Below are 21166 nucleotides of genomic sequence, written 5' to 3' on the forward strand. Positions count from 1 at the left end.
TTCAAAAATGTTTAGAACAAGGAAACACCTACCACATTCATAAAACTTAACGTGTGCAGTTTTTCATACCAAGTTAATTTTCAGATTCAGGAAGACACACTGCAAATGAAGACACAGTGTCTTGTGAGCTGAATGTGAGCTGAAGTGCTGCACTTGAACAATCCAATAGAAATGTAAGAAGCAGTTCTGAAAGGTGGTCTATGGAACTTCTTACTGTAATATGGCCACAACATTCTAATGACAAGAGAGTTGTGAAGATGTGTGATATATTTATTAGAATCACAAAGATGTTAGACAACAATTATTAACTTCAGTAAAATCAGAAAGGTAGTATAACTTTGCAGTGACTATAGTGATAATAAGAATTTAAGTCCATGAGCAAGTAATTAGACACTCATTTAGAGACAGAGAATTTAAAGTCTAGTCAGCTTTTCCTTTGACTTATCATAAATCTAAGCTTTTAGTATACCTATAGATTATCTTTGAAATTCATTTTTCAATGAATGGCTCTTTGACATCCTTTTCTATTTAGGTAGATCTATATCTGTTGTGCACTTTGTACTGCTAAAGTATGAGGCCCTATACTTTTTATTGGGTTTTGCTTCCAGTAAATCTATTTATGAGACACCATTTTATTTAGATGTTATTTTCTAGTATATATAAGGTAAATTTCAAAGCTTTATAAGGTCTTTTGAATTATTTTATCCAAACGCATTCAACATTGGATCAGATCTATCATCATAAACTGACTCACAAATGTTTTTACCAGTAAAACTTGCAGGAAGTGATTCTTTCACTACCTCAAAATTCAAGTGATTGTTTTATTTATACCATCTGCAATGTGTCTACTGGATATTTGACTCTGATCAGAGACAACAAAGCACAAAACCCCTCCATAATTCATTTTACTTCCCCATCTGACACTTTTTTATACCAAGAAAAGAAAAAAGAAAAAAAAGCTTTCTAGCCTACTATACACTATTGATACAGGATTGAAATTTCATATAGATTTTAAAGTTTTCATAAGCAGGACTCTTCATCTGTGAGAAATAAATGACTCTGTATATTGCAGTGCTCCAGAATATTTTCCACCAACTCTTATCAGTGTTGTCATGCAACCCAAAATTACCTGGACATAAAGAGAATATCTAATAAAATTCTTCAGTCTTTTTACAACGGTTTTAGCATTTGTGTCCAGTCAGGAAATGTATCTCACTAATAACATCCCTAAACATCTAACATTAGCAAGTAGTTTGATTCAGTTACCAAAGCACAGGTGTCCACTAGCCAGCAGTCATGCACCAGGACATCCTGTCTTTTGTCCTGCTGCTACACAGAACAAATTTTGTATTTGTCAGCCATCTACCATTGTCTCAAAATACCACCTATTGCCACCCTTTTTTCATATAACCATATATCACTAAATTGTTTTGAGAAGGAGTAAGAGGTAAAGTAAAGAAATAGATCTCCTTGCCAAGACATTTGACTCTGACCTTTTTCCTGACTTTTCTGAACTAAACTCAAAGATTCCAGGATTTCATGTACAGATTATTCTGGATAACTCTATTGTATCCAACACGCCGTGGTTCTGTGAGTAAACACAAGAGAAACTATGAAGCTTGTGTAAGCTTTTACACCATGTTAACTTTAAGGCATCAGTCTTTAATCAACAGTATCTATGTCTGAAATTATGAAATTATGTTTTGTCATTTTTCTTTTCTTCCTCAAGTTTCTCTCGACTTTTGCCTGAATTTGACTCAGAAAAAGCTCCAGCACTAATTCAAATCATATGCAGGCAAAAGAGATATGCACTTTTCAGATGTTCCCAAAGAACAGTTTTAAAAGAATATATTTTCAAAGCAAAATGCTTTCCTTGTGTGATGCTTGTGTATAACATATCCAGTCTGCTTTCTGATTTGTCCCTTTGCTTTATTACTGTGTGACATGTTGATTCTAAAGCTGAAAGGCATACTCTTGTAAATTGCTAGTGATGGAATTATTATCAGAAACCATATAATTTGATGCAATGTCTTACTGGACACAGAATTACATTCAAATTAAAGTTCTCAAGGAGGCCATGTGCACAGCCTAGTAGCAGCAATTTAAGGGCAATGAATTGAACACTTTTTCACTGTGCCAGAAAGTGGAATGTCAAGAAACAGAATTTTTTACTTCAAGAAACATTAAAATGTAAGAAATCAAAATACTGTCTTGGAGTTTGCAGCCTCAGTGGGGAAGAGTAGTTCCTGAGAGAAAAATAGATATCACCATTTCCATCACTTCATAATTTCAGTTTGTGAACATCCTGATCATGTGGATTTCTGGACTGAATAACAATTCTTGGTTAAATATTGATTGCATTCTTAAGTAAATACAATCATATTTCTGGCCTTTCTTTAACCAGACTGTCCATATGCATTTTGATGGCATCAAAATGTGGGACTAAAATTTGGGAGTTAAGCATTGTATATCACTAATGTCTCTGTAAAATGTGTTAGCTTTTAAAAATCCTACAGATCTTCTCAATTACAAGGACTGTTGGAAACTCGCACACTCTGGTCAGAAATCAGAATATCCTTTAGCATATGCTCGAAAGATGCATTAATTAAGAAGAGGCTCATATGAAGCCTTAGCTTATGTTAATTTTAAATTTTACTTCTATTAGATGTATTTTCAAATTATCGACACTATGAAAAAAATAGTCAGCAGGTAGTGTTTTTAGTCTCTTGTTTAATAAAAAAGATAGAAAATTTGTAAATTGGTTTAACTGCTGTCCTATATTTTCTCTTCTTATTTTGGCTTGTCAAACAGCCTCTCCCTCCTCTGATTGTTGCTCTCATACAGTAAGTTGCCTTCTCCAGAAGAATATTATAACCTAGCACATGGTCTTTGCAGCATGGAGATGAATCCAAGGGAATTTCTAGATTTCAGGGTAACACAAATATGGGTGATCTGTTTGCAAATATAAGCAGTAACACATGACCAGCAGTTCTGTTTATCACCAATATAAAGAAGTTTCTGAGCTGCAGTTCATATGATACAAATTTTTATGTATCAAATGGACTACAGGATATGTGGATAGAATGAAATCTATGCCTGCATTCATTATCCACCTTCTGAATAAGTTTTTTTATCTTTTTTTCTTTCCTTATAACAGTAGAAATAAGAAAAAATTTCTTTCCTGACCCTGAGGCAGTAGCTTGCCAAAGCCTTGCTAACCAATGTATTTGTGGAGTATATAGATGACTACTAAGGGGATTTTCTTTAACATCTCTTCAGCATCTGACAAGACTCAAATAAATATGTCCTTGCAATTTCCTTATGACAATGAAATGAATTACTCAGTATTGAACTTTGCTTTCCAGAAAAAAAAAAAACAGTAGGCTAATATTCAGTCTGTGTAAGAAGGAAATATGCTCTAGAACAAAGAAATGAAAAGAAACAACAGATTTTGTACCATGTCCCAGAAGGAAATTTATATTTATTAGTTTTTTAATTTGTTAGACTCACTTCTAATACCAGGTAGTGAGCTATGAAGTTGTGGCCAAAATACCTTTAGTTTTTGAAAGCTTTATGTTTTTTTAATGTAGTCACATGCGTTCACATGTTCCTTTCAAAAATGAAGCTATGTTTGGCTACTGATGTTTTTCCCACTTCAAAATTAGTTGGAAATGCACAATGTTTGTCTACTCTTAATTATGCTGACATCTGAAATAATGACCCTAAAGACAGATACTGAATAACAAGATGTGACCTAAGGACAAGTAGAGATATTTGATCTGAACAGTCCAGACTCTCTAGATTTTTTAATTGTTTTCTAAGCTGGGAAGACGGGGCTAGACTTGACAGAGTACTTTCCAGTATTTCCAGTGAATAATTTTTTATAAGGTACATATGAGTTTCCTTTTTGAAGGAATCACAGGCATTGCTCAAAAACAGTAGTATGAATTATCTTTTAAGCAATGTGTACAGTCAGGGATTAAGAATTTAAAGCAAACCAGAAAGCCAAAGAGCTAGTCTAGATAATACAGAAAGACACATCCCAAATCTAATCAGAATATATGGAAAGCATTTGATTTGCTGCCTGCCTCTATGAGTAGTTTGTTGCAATGAGAACACAGGACATCTCAGCATATACTACACTATTTCCTATTATTCCTTTTTTTTTGGAGAGTTCTTAAGATATTATTTTTGACTGAGAAATCATATATAGATAGTCTCTCTTTAACAGTTCATCATTTTCTTGGTACTCCAACTGCACTTAGAGAGTAAAAGTTTTGCAAAATGCTTTGAGCAGTATGAAAAGTTAAACATTTTTGAAGTACCCTGTGACACCTTGTGTTTTGTAGTTAGGTCTTGTTCCCATTCGTACACTTAATGCATATAGTGGATCAATGTACTATTGAATTACTCTTTCAAGGTTATACTGGCCTTTCTGGAGTGTGTCTACAGATGGGTACAGATGTACCTTATTTCTGTCTATACTTCAGATTGACTGCGTTCAAGAGAATAACTTTAAAAACTGCATAACTCTTAAAATTCTTCTATGCCCATGTAAGAAAGCTGTGGCTCCAGTACAAGTAGAAATTCACAGATGTTCTACTTAACATTCAAAACTTTGACTTTGAATACCTTTTATTTTTATCTTTTGTGTTCCAGAAGAAAGAAATTTAATTAACACTACTACTGAATGCTGTCTACTTCACGTTTGTAACGACTTGACATCAGTGTTTGCTGTGTTGGTAAAATCGGTGGCTTCTCACTTGTTTCAGAACGTTAAGATTTAAGAAGTTTCATATAAAAGTAGTGTGTAGAAGATCCTATCATGAGCATGTTAACAATAAAAGCTCCTTTCCTTTTTTTTTTTTTTTTTTTTTTTTTTTTTTTTTTTTTGTAAAATTCTATGATAATTCATTTATTTAGGCTAACATTCTTTTTTTTTGAATCACAGAATCACAAAATACGATGATTTGGAAGAGACCCACAAGAACATCGAGTCCAATGCCTGGCCCTGCACAGCACCATCCCCAAGAGTGACACGATGTCCCCAGAGGCACTGTCCAAACACTTCTTGAACTTTGCCAGGCTGATGCTGTGACCACTTCTCTGGGGAACCTGTTCAAGTGTCCAAACACCCTCTGGGTGAAAAACTTTTTCTAATACCCAATCTAAGCCTCCCCCGACTCAGCTTCAGGCTATTCCCCTGGGTTCTGTCACTGTCACCACAGAGCAGAGATCAGTGCCTGCCCCTCCCGTTCCCCTCATAAATTGTAGACTGCAGTGAGGTCTCCCCTCAGTCTCCTCCAGGCTGAACAGACCAAGTGACCTCAGCTGCTCCTCAAACAGCTTCCCCTCAAACTCCTTCACCGTCTTTGTTGCCTTCCTTTGGACTCTCCCTAATGGTTTAATATCTTTTATACATTGCGGCACCCAAAACTGCACCCAGAACTCGACAAGATTCTGCATCAGTGCAGGACAGAGCTGGACAATCCCTTCCCTTGCCTGGCTGGCAATGCTGTGCCTGATACACCTCTGGACACAGTTGGCCCTCCTGGCTGCAGGGCACTGCTGACTCATATTCAACAGTGGATGATGCAATTAGGCATTTACTGACCAAAAAAAAAAAAAAAAATCTTTCCCAATTTGTGTAGTCCAAAATCCACCTAGCAATCAGATTTCAAATGGCTCAATCCCCTGTTTAAATCTCTTAATGGATTTTTTTTTAACACTGAAAGCCTCCTTACTAAGTCTTTGATTTGTTATAATTTGTGTTTAAGTCTGTGTAAGAGGATGGTGTCAGCAACAGAGCGTGTATCAAAAGCTTAATAATTTCTTCTCTCATTCTGTTGAGTTTGCAGCTACAATTACAATTCATTACCTTGAAAATCATAATTTGATTTAAAAATACAGATATAAAAAGAGAAGACTTTCAAACCAATCAAGTATGAACACTCAGTTATCTTGAGGCTAATGGGTCATTTACTGTAAGGGTCAGTGTATTTTTGTCTAAAATGAAAGCAACGCTTTATTTTCTTCCCCCTGTAACCTGCCCATTGCCAATCTGTCTCTATTCTATTCAAGCATTGCATTTCAATGATAGGCATCTAGGAAACAGATACTTTATTTTATTCTTGTAGCTAACCTACGAGAAATACAAATACAGAAAACATAAGCATCTTTAAAATTTATGCCAAAACAAATCCTGGGCTACAGAGGAACTGAAATTGCAGGAGACAGACAGATTTTTCTCTCACTATATTCTTTAAGGCAAATATCAAATTGGATACTTTTATTTTTCTTCTCTGTCTTTACCTTATATTGGCAGAAAGAAGAGGGATATTGGCAGATAGAAGGTTACAGAACATTTTTAATGCTTCCTCTTTAGCTCACTTGCAAAGCTGGTAAGTGAGTAAAATCTCTGCTGGATGATTTCACAGCTCAGCATGGCAGTCATGTAAGAAGGCAGAGAAAGTGTGGGGTTTTTGTTTTGTTTGTTTTTTGTTTGTTTTTTTTAATGCTATAGGCAGAGATCCAAAAAAGCAAAATGATCTCAAGTGGTTAATCACAAAGGGGAATCACAAGCTGAGCAAGCTGATAATTAAAATACTGAACAACACTGAAGTAATGGTGTACAAGAACAGTAACTTAATTCCCTATATTGGAAAGAGATGAGTATCTGATTCTTTGTTAAAGAAATGGTGAGCTACAATGTAAAAGTAGCGACTTTGTTGTGGTAATTTAGAAATAATTTAGTTCGCCTAACCTAAGGCCTGTGCAGATCTCACAGGATTCCAGCATTTTCTTTGTCTTTCTTTGTCTTGAAAAGCCCTTAGAGATTTACATATTTGAAATTTTATTCGAGCTATATTTTTACTTTCGCTTGAACTTTAACTCATAAAATCATAACTTCAACATAGGAGTCAATGGTTTTATTCAGTTGGCCTTAAATTAAGTCAGACAAACTAGTGGTCGGTTTCCATGTTTATCCAGCAAAATCTGAATTAAATCTGTTCAGCAAAGACAACCTGATGTTTTCTTGACCAGAAATCCTAATACAGTGCTTCGCAATGATCCTGCTGCACATACATAGTTCAGGTATATATGCATAGAAGGTTTGATTCTGTATATGTTGGACTAATTCTGAAATTGGCAGACATGATTTCTATATATTCAAAAAATCCCAAGCATTAGACTTATTGCATGTGCAGATTGATTCCACATTTCATGAAGAGTGAAATGTCTGGTATAGATCTAACATGAAGTTGTTCTTCATATGTCAGATGAAAATTTATTATCTAGGTTTTATGTAGAAGTAATTTTTATAAGTATTTTCAGAATGTTAATTGAAATAATTTTTATTTCTAAGAATGCTGCTATACTTCAGCCATACCAATCTTTTCATGTTTGCTGGTATTCAAAAGAATTTTTCATGCACTTTGAGATACAAACCTTTCACATTATCAGACATATATCTTCTGATTAGCATTTAATTCTTTCTGTGTTACAGATCATGACAGAATAATGAAAGTAATATGAAAAGCAGTTCTGCATATATTTTCCATGAAGAGATACTCATCTAAGATACTGAATAATTCAAGACTAATAGAAGGTTGCTTGAATCTTGACAAGAACTAGTTATCTTTCTTCCTGAAAAGGAAGAACAGGATAGTAGCAAAGCAGAAAAACAGAGTCCTAGTACCTAAATGTATCCATAAACTAGGTCATCCATTACTAAATATCTGAACTGTTGTAGTATTACTTGCTGACACATCCCAGGTAGCACGAATTTTATCATGTGTTAGTTGTCTACCACACAGCTGAGCTAGTCACCCTGGGTTCTCTTTATAGTCAATAGAGAAAAAGAAGCACTATTTAGGGAGAAATCCACCTGACCTATTTCTGACATCTACTTTAGGATGAAATGAATCGTGCCCTAGAAGTGCTTATTTCTCTTCACTGGGCAAAGAAGGAGCATAGAAAGACTAGCTCACCTGTAGAGATATACATTGAAGAGGTCTGAGAGGAGCCTTGTCATTTGATTCTGGTCCTTACTTTAATCAGTAAATTACTAGTTTTACAAAAGAAGAAGAGCTTTCAAAATATGATTGAAAGCCCTGCACTTCAGAATATTCTGCTAGCTGGTGCCATATGCAATGCTCAATAAGAACAATGATTTCAGTTAGATGGAATGGAAAATGAACCTGGAATCAAATGATTTCCTGCACCCTGGAGACTCACTCTGATCATGAAGTTTTGAACTAAACATAAATGACATCAAATACTTCCCTGTGCTTCCTTAGCTCTTACTTTCCTTGAGCTTACCACAGCCCTGGTTTTGCTCTAATGAAATATCTGATTAAAATAGTTTGAAAATATTTTTAAAGAAAAAAGAATAATGAAGTCATATGAATGGCATATTAATACCTTTTTTCTTTCCCTATATCTGAAGTAATTTGACAGATTCAACTTAAATTTTCAAATTGTTTTGAGTGTTTCACACTAGAGATTTGAAAAAAAAGAGGAAGTTTATAATTTTTTCCCTAGAACTTATTTTGTTGTATCTTCATTGAAAAAGTTTTTTCTCTTCTTCTTCTAAAAAAAAACCAAACTTTCTACAAATACAATGAGACTTAGTAGCACTAATTCTCCATTTATTAAAAATCTTCCCTGTAAAAGATACAATCATCATATAAATATTTTTTAAACTGCTATTGTTGTGGTGTTTATAAACTTATTCTTATTTTATAATGAAGAAATGAGAAAAGCATATTGCTTTTTCTAAACTTCTTGAACTTCCTTTTTCTTTTTTCTTTACTATTTTTTAATATTTATCTGTTGGTGATTCACTGTTTGACCTATTCTAATATTCAAAAGCCAATCCCTCAATCCTTTAGGTGTTGTACTCTAGCTGTTACACTGGAAAGCAAATTTCAAGGTATATCATTGAAATCTACAGGGACTCTAAGTGCAAAAAAAAACCTTAAATGATCGTCAATATTTTGTAAATTAATCCTCTGAATAATAGTCATTAAATTCTTAGTAAATTTTTCATGCTCTATACATGCACTTTAGTAGCTGCACTAGAAAAGATACAAGTAGTCTGGCTGCTGTTAACAGATAGAAGCTGATTTTTAGTTTCTAATTACTTTAGGTATGATTAAAAGAGCTGAATGGTTGGACCATTCAGATATTTTAAATGCACAGAGTTTTCCTAATAAATTTAAAGAAAAAGTAATTCCATTTCAATTTGAACATACTCACTTCTTTTAGTATTTTTTCCCACGTGCATATTCTTTCCAATAATTACACTTCAGTCAAATATTTGTAGCAGGATTTGGAGTTGGTAATTATTATAATATACTTGTTTTCCAGACAGCACACGTATTTATAACCAGTGTTACTAGTAGAGTAATGTTTAATATAAGAGGAAGAAAGAACAAAGAATACATAATGTAAAAAAACCCCCAAATTATTCTTAATATATGACAAATTTATTATAGAGCTTTCAGAGCTTTATATTTTTCATATTTATGTTTTTCTCTAGTCCTCTAAAATCAGCTCATTAAGTCACCATGTTGCCATTACTTTTCATAGGTAATCACAAGTGGCCTCATAGTGATATTAACTGGCTGATGTCAACTCCTTCAGTGCTTGTGGGTACATGCTACCAAATCCCATTAAGATGCATGTGTCCAGTTTGTTGAAATGGTAAAACTTTCTAAATTCAAACTTTTCCACAGGTTCCAGGAACCAGGGATCATTGAGACCCAGTCTTAACAATAAAGACCACAATAAAGAAGGTATTGAATATCTTAGCCTTTTCTGTGCCCTTTGTTGCCAAGCACTCTACACCACTTAGTAACAAACTCACATTTTCTAGGTCTTCCTTTTATTATTTATTTATTTATTTATTTATTTATTTATTTATTATTTATATATCTCTAGAAGCCCTTTTTTGATCTTCATGGCCCTTGCCAGATGCAGATCCAAATGAGTTTTGTTGTATCAGGTGTATCAGCAACAAAAGCAAGACTTAAGAACTGCACAACCTTCCCAATAGGATAAGGAACTTGTGCTAGGAACCATTACAACAAGATTTCTTTCTTGGACTGTGCCATCTTTCCCAAAGAATAGAAAACTAACACAATTCATAAAATTTCATATATACATTTGATTGAAATGTTTTTCTGTCCGAATCCCTCTACTCTCTTCCTTGATATTTGTCCTTAAACTGCAACATCTTTGTAATATCATTACCTGTATTTATTTATAGAAGAAATGAGACGGGTACAAATATTTTTGGAATATTGTTCAGCATTTTTGACCATACATAGCCTGAATGATGTTCCAAACATGGCTATTTCACTGATAACAATTATCCCTAGTCTAGAACTTTCTGGTTAATATCTACATATGGTGCATTAGAAATATTGTGTGCCTAAGGTTTCGTTCACCTGCCTATGTTAGCTGGCATCTGTCATCACCTGAAGGCAACTCAATTGACCCCCAGATGCCAGAAAAAATGACACAAGATGAACACTTGTTAAGAAGTAACGAGATAAAAGAATAATTTTAAAATAAAAACATTTCAAAACAATAAAAACATCAGCATCCATTTTATCAGGTCCTCATTGCTTCATTTTGGTAAGTGCAAGTCTATTTTTAACCTAAAAAAATGTCAATTTTTTGATTTTGTTTACTACATCTAAGCATAATAGAACATTGACTGTTAATGTGTTTTGAAGGTTATATTCCCTTTCTTTGTTTGAAGGATGAGACCTCCAAAGTCAGAATAAGATCTTTCTGACTACAGAATTAAAATTATATAACAAAAATCTGACAATAATATAATATATGAGTTGAATTACTGGTCAAGCATATGAAAGCATATGCATGGCCCCTTAAGTGTATTATATTTACAGAATACCTATAAACAGGTAGATTGTTTTATATTCAAATAGAACAATTCTTTTGTTTCATTTAATTTCACTTTTGGTATAAATACATATTCATTTTTACATCCGGAGCAATAAGAACATATGTTTAAGAACATATTTATTTTTATGTTTCTTATTCCTTATTTAGGCTGGTTTTGCATTGTTTTTTTCCTTTTTTTCTCATCAGTTCTGCCTGAAAAGAAATAAGATTGGGAATCTCTAGCCTGTTGAAAAGACTAGATGTGTGCAAGAATTCAAGTAATGTTGAGTTGTTTAATAAGTATTTCATAATAGAGACTAGTATACTTTCATGACATGCACTGGACAAGGACTAGAAAGTAGCACGTATGAGCTGTTCTCAGTACTAATTATGATTCATAAGCCAATTAAAGGGGGGAGAGAATTTCTATTCAACCTTCATTTTCTATTCAAATGCTAGGATTGCCTCTAAACTTGAATAGAAGGAACTGATTAAACTAACCCATAGATTGTAATTATTTTTCTAAAATAAAGTCGTTATTTATGGGTATACAATAAAACATTTCTACTTTAATACAATTAAATATACATAACATAATACTTCACCTGAATTTGAGATAAATCGATAAACAACCAAAAACCTCTAAATTTAAATATGTGCCTAGTGAATATACTAATAAACCAGACACTTAAAATGAAATAACAGCTGCTTCCTAACTGGTGAACATTACCTTATAATGACAGATAGATGAACTACTTCCAGAAAAACTTAGAAAGCAAGAAATATTGTGTTTATATAAGGAAAAGGGAGTTTGTACACCGAAAAGCTAAAAAAAATGCTTTCCAGCTTTTGCTTCAAATCTCTTTGCTCAGTTACCTATTCACTACTGTCAATAGCTGTGGTTTGCCTGACAGATTTACAACTTTTATTTTCTTTCAATTCTTCCTTCACCAATATCTACACTAATACAAATTTCTGCCACTTGTCTCTACAGTATCTCAGCCTTTCCATTCAATCTGCTAACAGCATTGCTGCTTTTTGGTGTTCTCTGTTTTTATCTGCTTTGCCTCATGTCTTTTTGACCTCTTACCATCTTTCTTCTCTCCCTACAGAGAAATAAGCAAGAAAACTAACTTAATCTTCTGTTTTCTTTGCCCTTTGGATCAACCCACTATTTTCTAAATCTCTTCAGCATCTTCCAAAGTTAATCTTTATATCCTCTTTGTCAGGCTTCTGTTGCTTAAACCTTTTCTTTTTTATTTCAATAATATTTTCCTTATTCAATATTTCTTGCCTAATCACATTTTTACTGTCTCATTTTCACTCTACATCTTAAAATTCTACAACTTAGTCCTCTTCTTACTTTCTTTATAGCATGATTTTTGTATATCTTTTAGTATTGAATGTATACTCTTGGTTAGACCCAATCTATTAATATACAACTCCATGGCTGTTCTCATCACCACAATTAGGTGTTATTCAATGCTAGGATTGTTTTCATGCCACCAGGTCAGCTGCTGTCAGATAGCATTCATCTTTCTCATCATTATGGAAGGTATCTCTGGAGATCATTTAGTCCAACCCCCCCTGCCATGGTAGCATCACCTAGAGCAGGTTATACAGGAGTGTGTCCAGGTGGGTTCGAATGTCTCCAGAGAGGGAGGTTACATGACCTCCCTGGGCAGCTATTCCAGTGCTCTGCCACATTCAGTCTAAAGATGTTCTTCCTCATGTTGAGGTGGAACTTCCTATGTTTTATTCTTCTTACATACCCCTTTTTGTATTGCATGTGTAGAGATTCCTCCCTTGAGTGGGGATACCTCTCAAGGTTACTCCTCAAGGTTGAGTGAAAGAGGTCTACCCAGGGTCTTTGGTATGGCTGAATGACATCAATCACTACTTAGTAATTGGCTTTGCCAGGTTTAATAGAATTGCTTTAATATAATTCCTTCAATATTGCTTCATAGTGTACTATATAATAACACTTGTTATAGCACTCATTCAGTGCAATAAATAATGCTGATTAAAATATTTTTTTTATCATTATCATAATAAAACCAGCTTGCCCAGAGAAGTAGCAAATACCCTGTCACTAAAAAAGTTCACGGTCAAGTTGGACAGAAATTCCAGTGATTTGATCTGATTGAAGATATCCTGCTCATTGCAGGGGGATTAGACCAGATGACCTTTAAAGGTCCCATCCAACCCAAACTATTCTGTGATTTTGTGATTCTATGATTCTTTTTCCTTGTCCTCTAACCTTCATTCCAGTCTGTTATATATGAAGACAGACACGTTTATTTCTCTTTTCTAAGTTTCTTCTTGCTGTGCTTAAACATAAAAATGCACAGAATTCAGGTGAGGGAGCAAAACCAAAAGAGGTCAGACAAAGTGATGGTGCTGTCAACTTTTGACATCATGAGTACTCAGATGTTAGTGAAAGGGGCTCAGCTAAGTTTTAAAGTAAGAAAAAATTCTCACAATTTCTTCTGTACTTTTGATCTATATTCTAGCTGTTTTAAGTGTTTTCTGTTGTGCATTTCTATAAATGCAGGGACATTTATACTTTGCTGAATCGCACAATACCCAGTCATTCAGCAGCACCTCCTTCAGTGACATTTTGCCTGAATATGCTCATTATCACCATAGTAACTGAACCCTTCCTTCGCTCAATTCCACATATGTCTTCCTTTTCTCTCATCCTTCCTCCTGCTTCTGAGGAAGAATTTATATGAAGAAGCTGTTATATTATAGGAGCAGTTACATGTTGTGTATTCAAAGTAATTGGCATCTTTTTACTCACGCCCCAAATTTAGGATAGGCTGATTTTTAACTATTTACATATGTATGATCAATAATCACTTGTCTAATTATTTGCCAATATTTTGTAATTGGTTTTAAAACTGAAAGATGTTGTCTGGCAGATCAGACAACAACATCTCAAGAAGAGATTATCAGCAGAAAAAAACTGAGTTCTACAAAAGAAGTGGACAGCAGAAATTGTACGCAACCAGCAGATGGGAACAGGCTGAAGTAAAAAGGAAGCTATCTGGTAAATTACCAGTGATTTGCACAAAGAATGCATTCACATATTCATCTAAAATAATATTAGTAATAACAATAAAAATATATTCCAAAGTTCATGACCATGCAGACATATTAGTCTCAAGTGGATTTTATTCTGGATTTTCCATTACTTCAGGGTGATGCATAGACATTCTGAACACCGGAAATTTTTTTATTATAGTAATTATTGTTTCTCATGTGCACCTTAATCATGTGAATGTATTTAGACACTTCTCCTAGGAAGAATATTTTTAATTTATTAAAAACCCTAAGAGTAGATTAATTACATGGAGAAATATATGTGCAAGGAGAAGATCTTTATACTACTGTTGTTCACTATTTATCAGCAAGCATCTTCCTGATGCTGAAATAGAGTCCTGCCCCAGGAAAACTTCCTTGATGGAAGATTATTTAGACAGAACACTTTTAAGTGTTCCACCTGAGGCAAAGCTGATTAAGCACTCTCCTGGGATATCTTGAATTTCCATGAGAACCTGCATGTCATTGATTGCCTAATATTAGTCACGAAGCCAAAGGAAATAGCAGGAATAGTGATCAGACCTTTCAGAAAAGTCTGAAGCACAACTTGAAAAACAAAGTTTTTGTCAGAGGTTGAATACATGGCCTCTGTCAAAGGTCATGACAAACTGGCTTTTGTACTCACACTGAGGTGGCTTAAGGCTACTAAGGCTTAATTTAAGATGCCTGAGAAGTTGGAATATAAATAGAAAACTTAAGGGAGTTCAGATAATCTTTTTTCTAGGTCACATCCATAGTTCTTCCAGCCATCTGATAGGGTCATATAAGAATGTGAAAAACAGGTTTTTTACCTGTTCCCTCTCTCCCTATGACAGCTACCCCTGCCTAAAATCCAGTTCTGTCAAGGACTGAGCTGGTATCCTGGTCCATAACGTGTCTAGCTATTCAATGATTTGTGAGTGACTCCCTCTTCCATTACTGAAGCATTTCCCTGGTTTGCACCCAGTCCCTGTTCAGTCTGCCCACTTGGATCGTGAATCCTGATATTGTCACTCTCTCTCCTGTCTTCTCTTTGCTAGCTGAAGCTTTGGGATAAGTCTACATGAAACACACTCTCATAGTGGTGGCTGAAGCTTGCTAGCAGGTCCAATTCAGATCCAAGCTAAGTGTCAAAAGATCTGGACTAGAGCCAATTTCAAGATCTAAGTTGCAATCAGAAATTTATAGATAATAAGGATAGAATTTGGAGTCAGACAAAATTAATAAGTTGGCTTATTTATCGACTGATTTGTTATTAGCAACAAATAAACAGACAAATCATGCTAAAACAAAAAAAAAAAAAAAAACTGAGAGAAAGAATCCTGGTAGTTATATTAGACATCTGTATTATGATGGCACATGGAACTCTGAGGTTTTTTCTCTGATTATCTCTCAAAGGAAATCCAGCTGACTTTTTACTGAGATGACTACCTCTGAAGCAGCAAAATTGATAAGTACAATAAATTGCTTTCTTATTTTTGGGATTCCATGGGTTAAGCCCAATTGGCAACTAGGCAATGTGGACCCACATGCTCGCACTCCAACCCACCCACTTCCATCCCCTTCTGGTGAAACAGGGCAGAGAATCAAAAATAAATCTTTTAGGTTGAGACAAAAACAGTTTAATAATTTTAACAAAGTAAAATATAATGATGTCAGTAGATAATAATGAAAATAGAGTGAAAAATCAGACCAAGTGATGTGTAGTACAATTTCTCACCACGCACTGACTAATACCAAATCCTATCCCCAAACCCTGACTGGTCCCTTGGGTCAACTCTCCTGCTTTATGTACTGAACATGACTTTGTATGGTGTGGAATAAACCTTTGGCCAGTTCAGGTCTTCTGTCCCAGCTATGCTTCTTCCTCATTTTTTGTCCATCTTCTTACTGGCAAAACATGAGACACTGAAAAACTCTTTGATTTAGGGTAACCATTACTTAGCAACAACCAAAATATCAGTGTGTCAGCAATGTTTTTCTCATGCTGAATACAAAACACAGCACTGTACCAGCTACTGAGATTAACTCTATCCCAGCCAAAACCAATATGGGGATGGATCTAAATAGAAAGAAAATTAAACCACTGAAAAATACAAAAATCAAAATTGTTGACTGCCAAAGGAACATTAGACCGCTATAGTAAAAAATAGAGTTGATACAAATATAATAAAAATGTGAAAAATACATAGATTTCTGGGAAATTAGTTTTCTTGTATGTATTAAATTAGTCAAATGTTACTAATGCTGCAGAATATTGACAGAAAATAGTCTAGGCAAATTTACAGGTAGTACCAGACTCTTTAATATTGAACTACTTATCCAGAGAACTGGATGCAAAGCTAGTAATCTTAAACACTATGTATTATAAACATTTAATAATCTTTATAAGCATGGAATGAAATCAATATAATAGGAATTAATCACTTAAAATCCATGTTTAGTTGATTTTCTTGTGAATTCTTTAAATCTAAATTGAAAATAATTCTGAAATTTTGCTATGGTCTTGTGCTTCAAGAGGGAAAGAATTCTTTACTCAATTCTATAAATAACTTTAATGTTCTCTTTTTTTTTTCCAAAACACACCTCAAAATAAAATAGAACACTATCAAAAATCATGAAAAAATGTTTCCCTATTTTTTTTAATTTAGAATTTTCTGAAGCTTATTTATAAGCTTATTTATTATGTTGATATTTAACATGATTATTAGCTGGTCTTTTAAAAGGGATGGGCCAATATAAACAGAAACAATCAGAATAATTTTAGGAAATTAATGCATTAGTCCCTAGAGAAAATTTTTACAGGTAGCTGACAGTTGACTGTGTCTGACTTTTAAGATTATGCCAGGATTCAATGTTCTTGACAGTGATATAATCAAGTTTTTTCTCCTAGATAGTAAACTTAAATCACTAAAGCAACTTTCATGTTTATAAATATATTGTTTGCATGTAAGGGTATTATCTTTTTCTTTTTCATTCTTCTGCCCATTCTCAATAAGAGGATGTTATTCTGCATTTTTATACACATCTGAATAGAAATTTGTACAAGATGTTTCTTAGAAAATATTGTTAGCAAAAAAAATTCCAGCAGTTTTGGGTGATATCCTTTTTCTTTCAGGAAACTATGATCCTTGTGGTTTTAGACATATTTTATCATGATTCCATAAGCTGGGCAGAAACCAAGAATCCAAATGATCTGTGAAGATGCACCATGTCTAATGAGGGCTGGGTTTAACGGTCCATGTTCAGAATATTTCGTGTGCTTCAAGAAATATATTTTGACCAGGGAATGAAAGCAGTGTGAATACATTAGGTTGAAATTTTAAGGATTCATTAAATGTATTTTTTTTTTATTATTTTCAACACTTACTTTTTTCCTTCAAAATGGATCAGATTTAGAAATTTTTAAGGTATAAAATGTTTCTCTTTCCCCCTCATCTTGGTTAAGTATTCTAAACATCCACATAATCTGAACAAAAAATACCCAGTCTCTTTGAGTTGGCCTGATATTTTACAGTCTGAAGAACAACACTGTATATTTTGCCTTATAATTTTTTTTTTAATTTAAATATACTGGGTATCCCACTATTCTGATTCCCTGGATTCTCTTGTGTTTCTCCCATGAGAGTACAGAAAAGCAAGAATGATAGTCTGAAAACTTAGGAACTACAAAGAGAAATTAAAATATTTGAGATATTTTAAATTAAAATAATTAGTATTTTAAATGTTATTTTGAATCTCTGAACATATGCTTCTTGGTTAGGAAATAGTAAAAAATCCTATGAAATACAGCACTTATAAAACCTAAAAATATTCTTTTGCCATAAATATAATATCTCCCTTTCTTGGGTGAAAATACTATATTTAATTTGATAAAGAACAGAATATAAAGTATTCACTATTCAGTTATGAAGGGCCTAATCTTTAGTAAATTTATTATTATTATTTATTATTTATTATTATAGTTATTATTATATTATTATATATTATATAACTATTATAATCAGGGATCCTTCTAAATAAAATGCAGCATCTAAAAATGTCTTGGAGGCAATCAGACATCCTGTCTGATTGATGACATTTGACAGTTTTGGTAATCTACATAGAGTTAGTAACAATTAATACAGAAATATATAGACAGAAGCCTAGAAGATCGTGTATTTCCTTAAAGTAAATCTGTAGACAGTCATTGTTTTAATTTGCATTCTCTGAAGATGTTTCACTTTCACTGAATAAAGACTTTTTCATTTTCCATATCATGACTATTCTATTCTGATATGAACTAAAATTTGGATTTCCCAGATTGTACAAGGGAGACTGTATGTAGGTTGTTATCTTTTGGGGTTTTCTTTTTTTTTTTCCTTTTTTTTTTTTTTTGGGGGGGGGGGGAGTGCTGTTTATTTGTTTATTTATTTATTTTCTTTCTAATTTTTCTCAGATTACAGAATCCCAGAATCCTCAGAAATCCTTCTGAATTGGAAGGGGCCCACAAGTCCCATTAAGTCCAACTCTGAGGTGGACGGCCCATATTGGATCAAACTCATGACCTTGGTATTATGAATATAGGTGAATAAATGCTCTACAAAAAAAAAGGATGGTAACACCAATGGCTTTGGTGCCAGATGAACTAGTTCTAGTGCCCAGCAGTTTATACTTTTTGAAAATATTCTCTTCCATTTAATTGGGATTTATTTCCTATATTCTACTGACTTTTCTCCCATAGCATAGTTGGATATATTAGATTCTAGTGAGGGAAAAAACACAAATAAACCACAAGTCCAAGAATCAAACAAGCAAAACACCTCACACTGAGTCCACAATTTAGAATATTTCTAACAGTAGTCCAAGTACTTTTATTACCACCATTCATCAGGAGAATTGAATTCTCAATAAACACTTGACCTTATCTTCTATATTTCTAGAAATCAGTTAAACTCAAACTCCATCAGAACAATTGTTTAACTGACTTCATTAGTCAGATGTCTACTAGGCTACGTCTTCCTCTTTGAGAGTTTCAGAAATTGTTTTGAGCTGATTAAAATAGCTAGGAACATATGCATTAGTTCTACACAGCACCTTTCTTCCTAAGTATATCTGAACATGGTTTAGTTTTCAGGAAGAACGAGGCAAACTTAATTGTCAAACTGTTTTTAGGAAAAATGAGAGCAAATGTTTAAAATTGATTGATTTTGAATTCCACACGGAATTTTAAATTGAGTTAAGCAGCAGCACAAATCCTTCAGGGTATAGGTTGGACTTGTAATTCCATCTTCACGGGCCCGGTGATATGTCAGGTTAGTGCCATAATGTTAAAGATTTTCCCAAACAGCTGAACATGAAGATTTAATTCTTAGTTACACTTTTTAAGTTATCATAACTCAAAATCGTCCACAGGCACAAAATCTAATATGATTTAGTGCATTATAGAGCTGTACTGCTCTCTCACATCCTTTGTGCAACCATGTTCTAATATATGTTTAAAGAAAAAAAAAATTATATATAAAATTCCACCTTATTTACATTATCAAACATTCAGCTTCAATTTATCTCAATTCCAGAAATGGAAATATCATTCAATTCCCCACAATAACTAATGGTGGGGAAAAAAAAAAAGTCATGCTTAGAACTATAATTTTGATACTGGTGTTAAAGGTCTGTCTGAGTTAATGAGTACAATTCTGATGATGGGATTCAGGAATCATTGAAAAGAGAGTAGAAAAATAAATGTTGCATATACATGGTTTATGACTTTCTATACTAACTGCAATGTTTTGAATGAGAATAATTCTGAACTTTGATCCCTTCAGTACACCTAAAATTTAATATTTTCAATTTTTTCAGTGGCAAATTGTAACTAAAGCTAAGCTGACCTTGTAGTATATGTTATATTTACACAGTTTCTGAATATGGATAGGTAGATAATCCTGTTATGTCACTTATGTCACTTTTCAGAATAACATTAAAATTAAATGATACAGCTCTAATAGGAACACCTGAATGCATGCCTCTAACCACATACTAACTTTTATCAGAACACAAAGCTTTAAAATGTTGAATTCAGTTTCACAGGCATTGATGGAACATTTTTTCAGCTATTCTTCTTGCCATAATGAACGGATTTTTTTTTAATTTATGAGACTGAGCAATTGAAAAGCAGGTGAAACTTTGACAAAACACTTAAATTATTCTTGTCTTCAAGTGAAATATTAAAAACCCACAAGTACATGATTCTGAGCCTTATAAGAGGTACTCTGTTTTAAACTATCTAAGGAATCTAGTAATTGATGTATTTGTCCAAACTGCAATAAAAGAGAAATAGTCAGCTTTAAAATAAACATTTGGCCAAATTTTCCAGCACTGCATTCTACACCATAAAAATCTCCATCTCGGTTGCTGGTTTTCATTCTTAGATCTTTGTTACATCAACATTTGCCATTTCAATTTGTAACTAAATCATCTTGCAATAAGCACCACTGGTTACCCCTCTGTAGTGTATTCTGGAATGTTCTATTTCCAAGAATATGTTGCTATTCCATAAAAAATGTTTGTATAGCTACGGGTTAAACACATAATTTTTTTTTTCTTCTTTGTTACAGGTGGAAGATACATATTCTATTAATTCCAGATAGGAGAGTGGATTCTTCATTTTATACTCCTTTGAACACTTTTGGTTCAGTCCTACAGGCATAAATGAAGAGATAAAAATAAAGCCACAGTAATGCAGAACAACAAAAGATAAATTCTCATCTCTTTTTTCTGAAAATATAGGATCATAAGTCCCTATACTATCCTTTGGTGTTTTTTATTATAGTGAAACTGACCTTTCTGAATAGAAGGGTGTCTTTCTCCGTGTGCAACATCTAATACAAAGGTAAAAATAATTAGGAATATTTTAGGCATTGGAATTCATGACCATAGCACTCCAGGAAGGGGCCAAGTTAGAATCCATGTGTTTTTCCATACAAGTATTGTTCTGGAAGCTTGAAACTTAACAGAAGGGGACAAGTGGAAAGTGACTTTATCTTGCAGCCTTATGGTGCTTCTTTTTTAAGAAATTAATGTGTAAAATCATAACTAACCTGATGTCACTTGTATTTTTAGAAGGAAAAAGGGGTGATTAAGGGTAAGTAAGGCCTATCTATAAGACATGCTATAAATCTTTAGA

At 33.6% G+C, this 21166-nt stretch overlaps 1 long non-coding RNA gene across 1 annotated transcript; it reads left to right on the forward strand.

The window, feature by feature from the left end:
- The first annotated feature begins 8701 nt into the window (after positions 1-8701).
- Positions 8702-20885, forward strand: LOC148224851 (uncharacterized). Its single transcript, XR_015801547.1, has 3 exons — positions 8702-9800; positions 18440-18567; positions 20598-20885. It is a non-coding gene; the product is annotated as an uncharacterized LOC148224851 (long non-coding RNA).
- Positions 20886-21166: the final 281 nt, after the last annotated feature.

Source organism: Sturnus vulgaris, chromosome 2, assembly GCF_052056855.1.
Source record: "Sturnus vulgaris isolate bStuVul1 chromosome 2, bStuVul1.hap1, whole genome shotgun sequence".
In the NCBI taxonomy this organism is placed as follows: Eukaryota; Metazoa; Chordata; class Aves; order Passeriformes; family Sturnidae; genus Sturnus; species Sturnus vulgaris.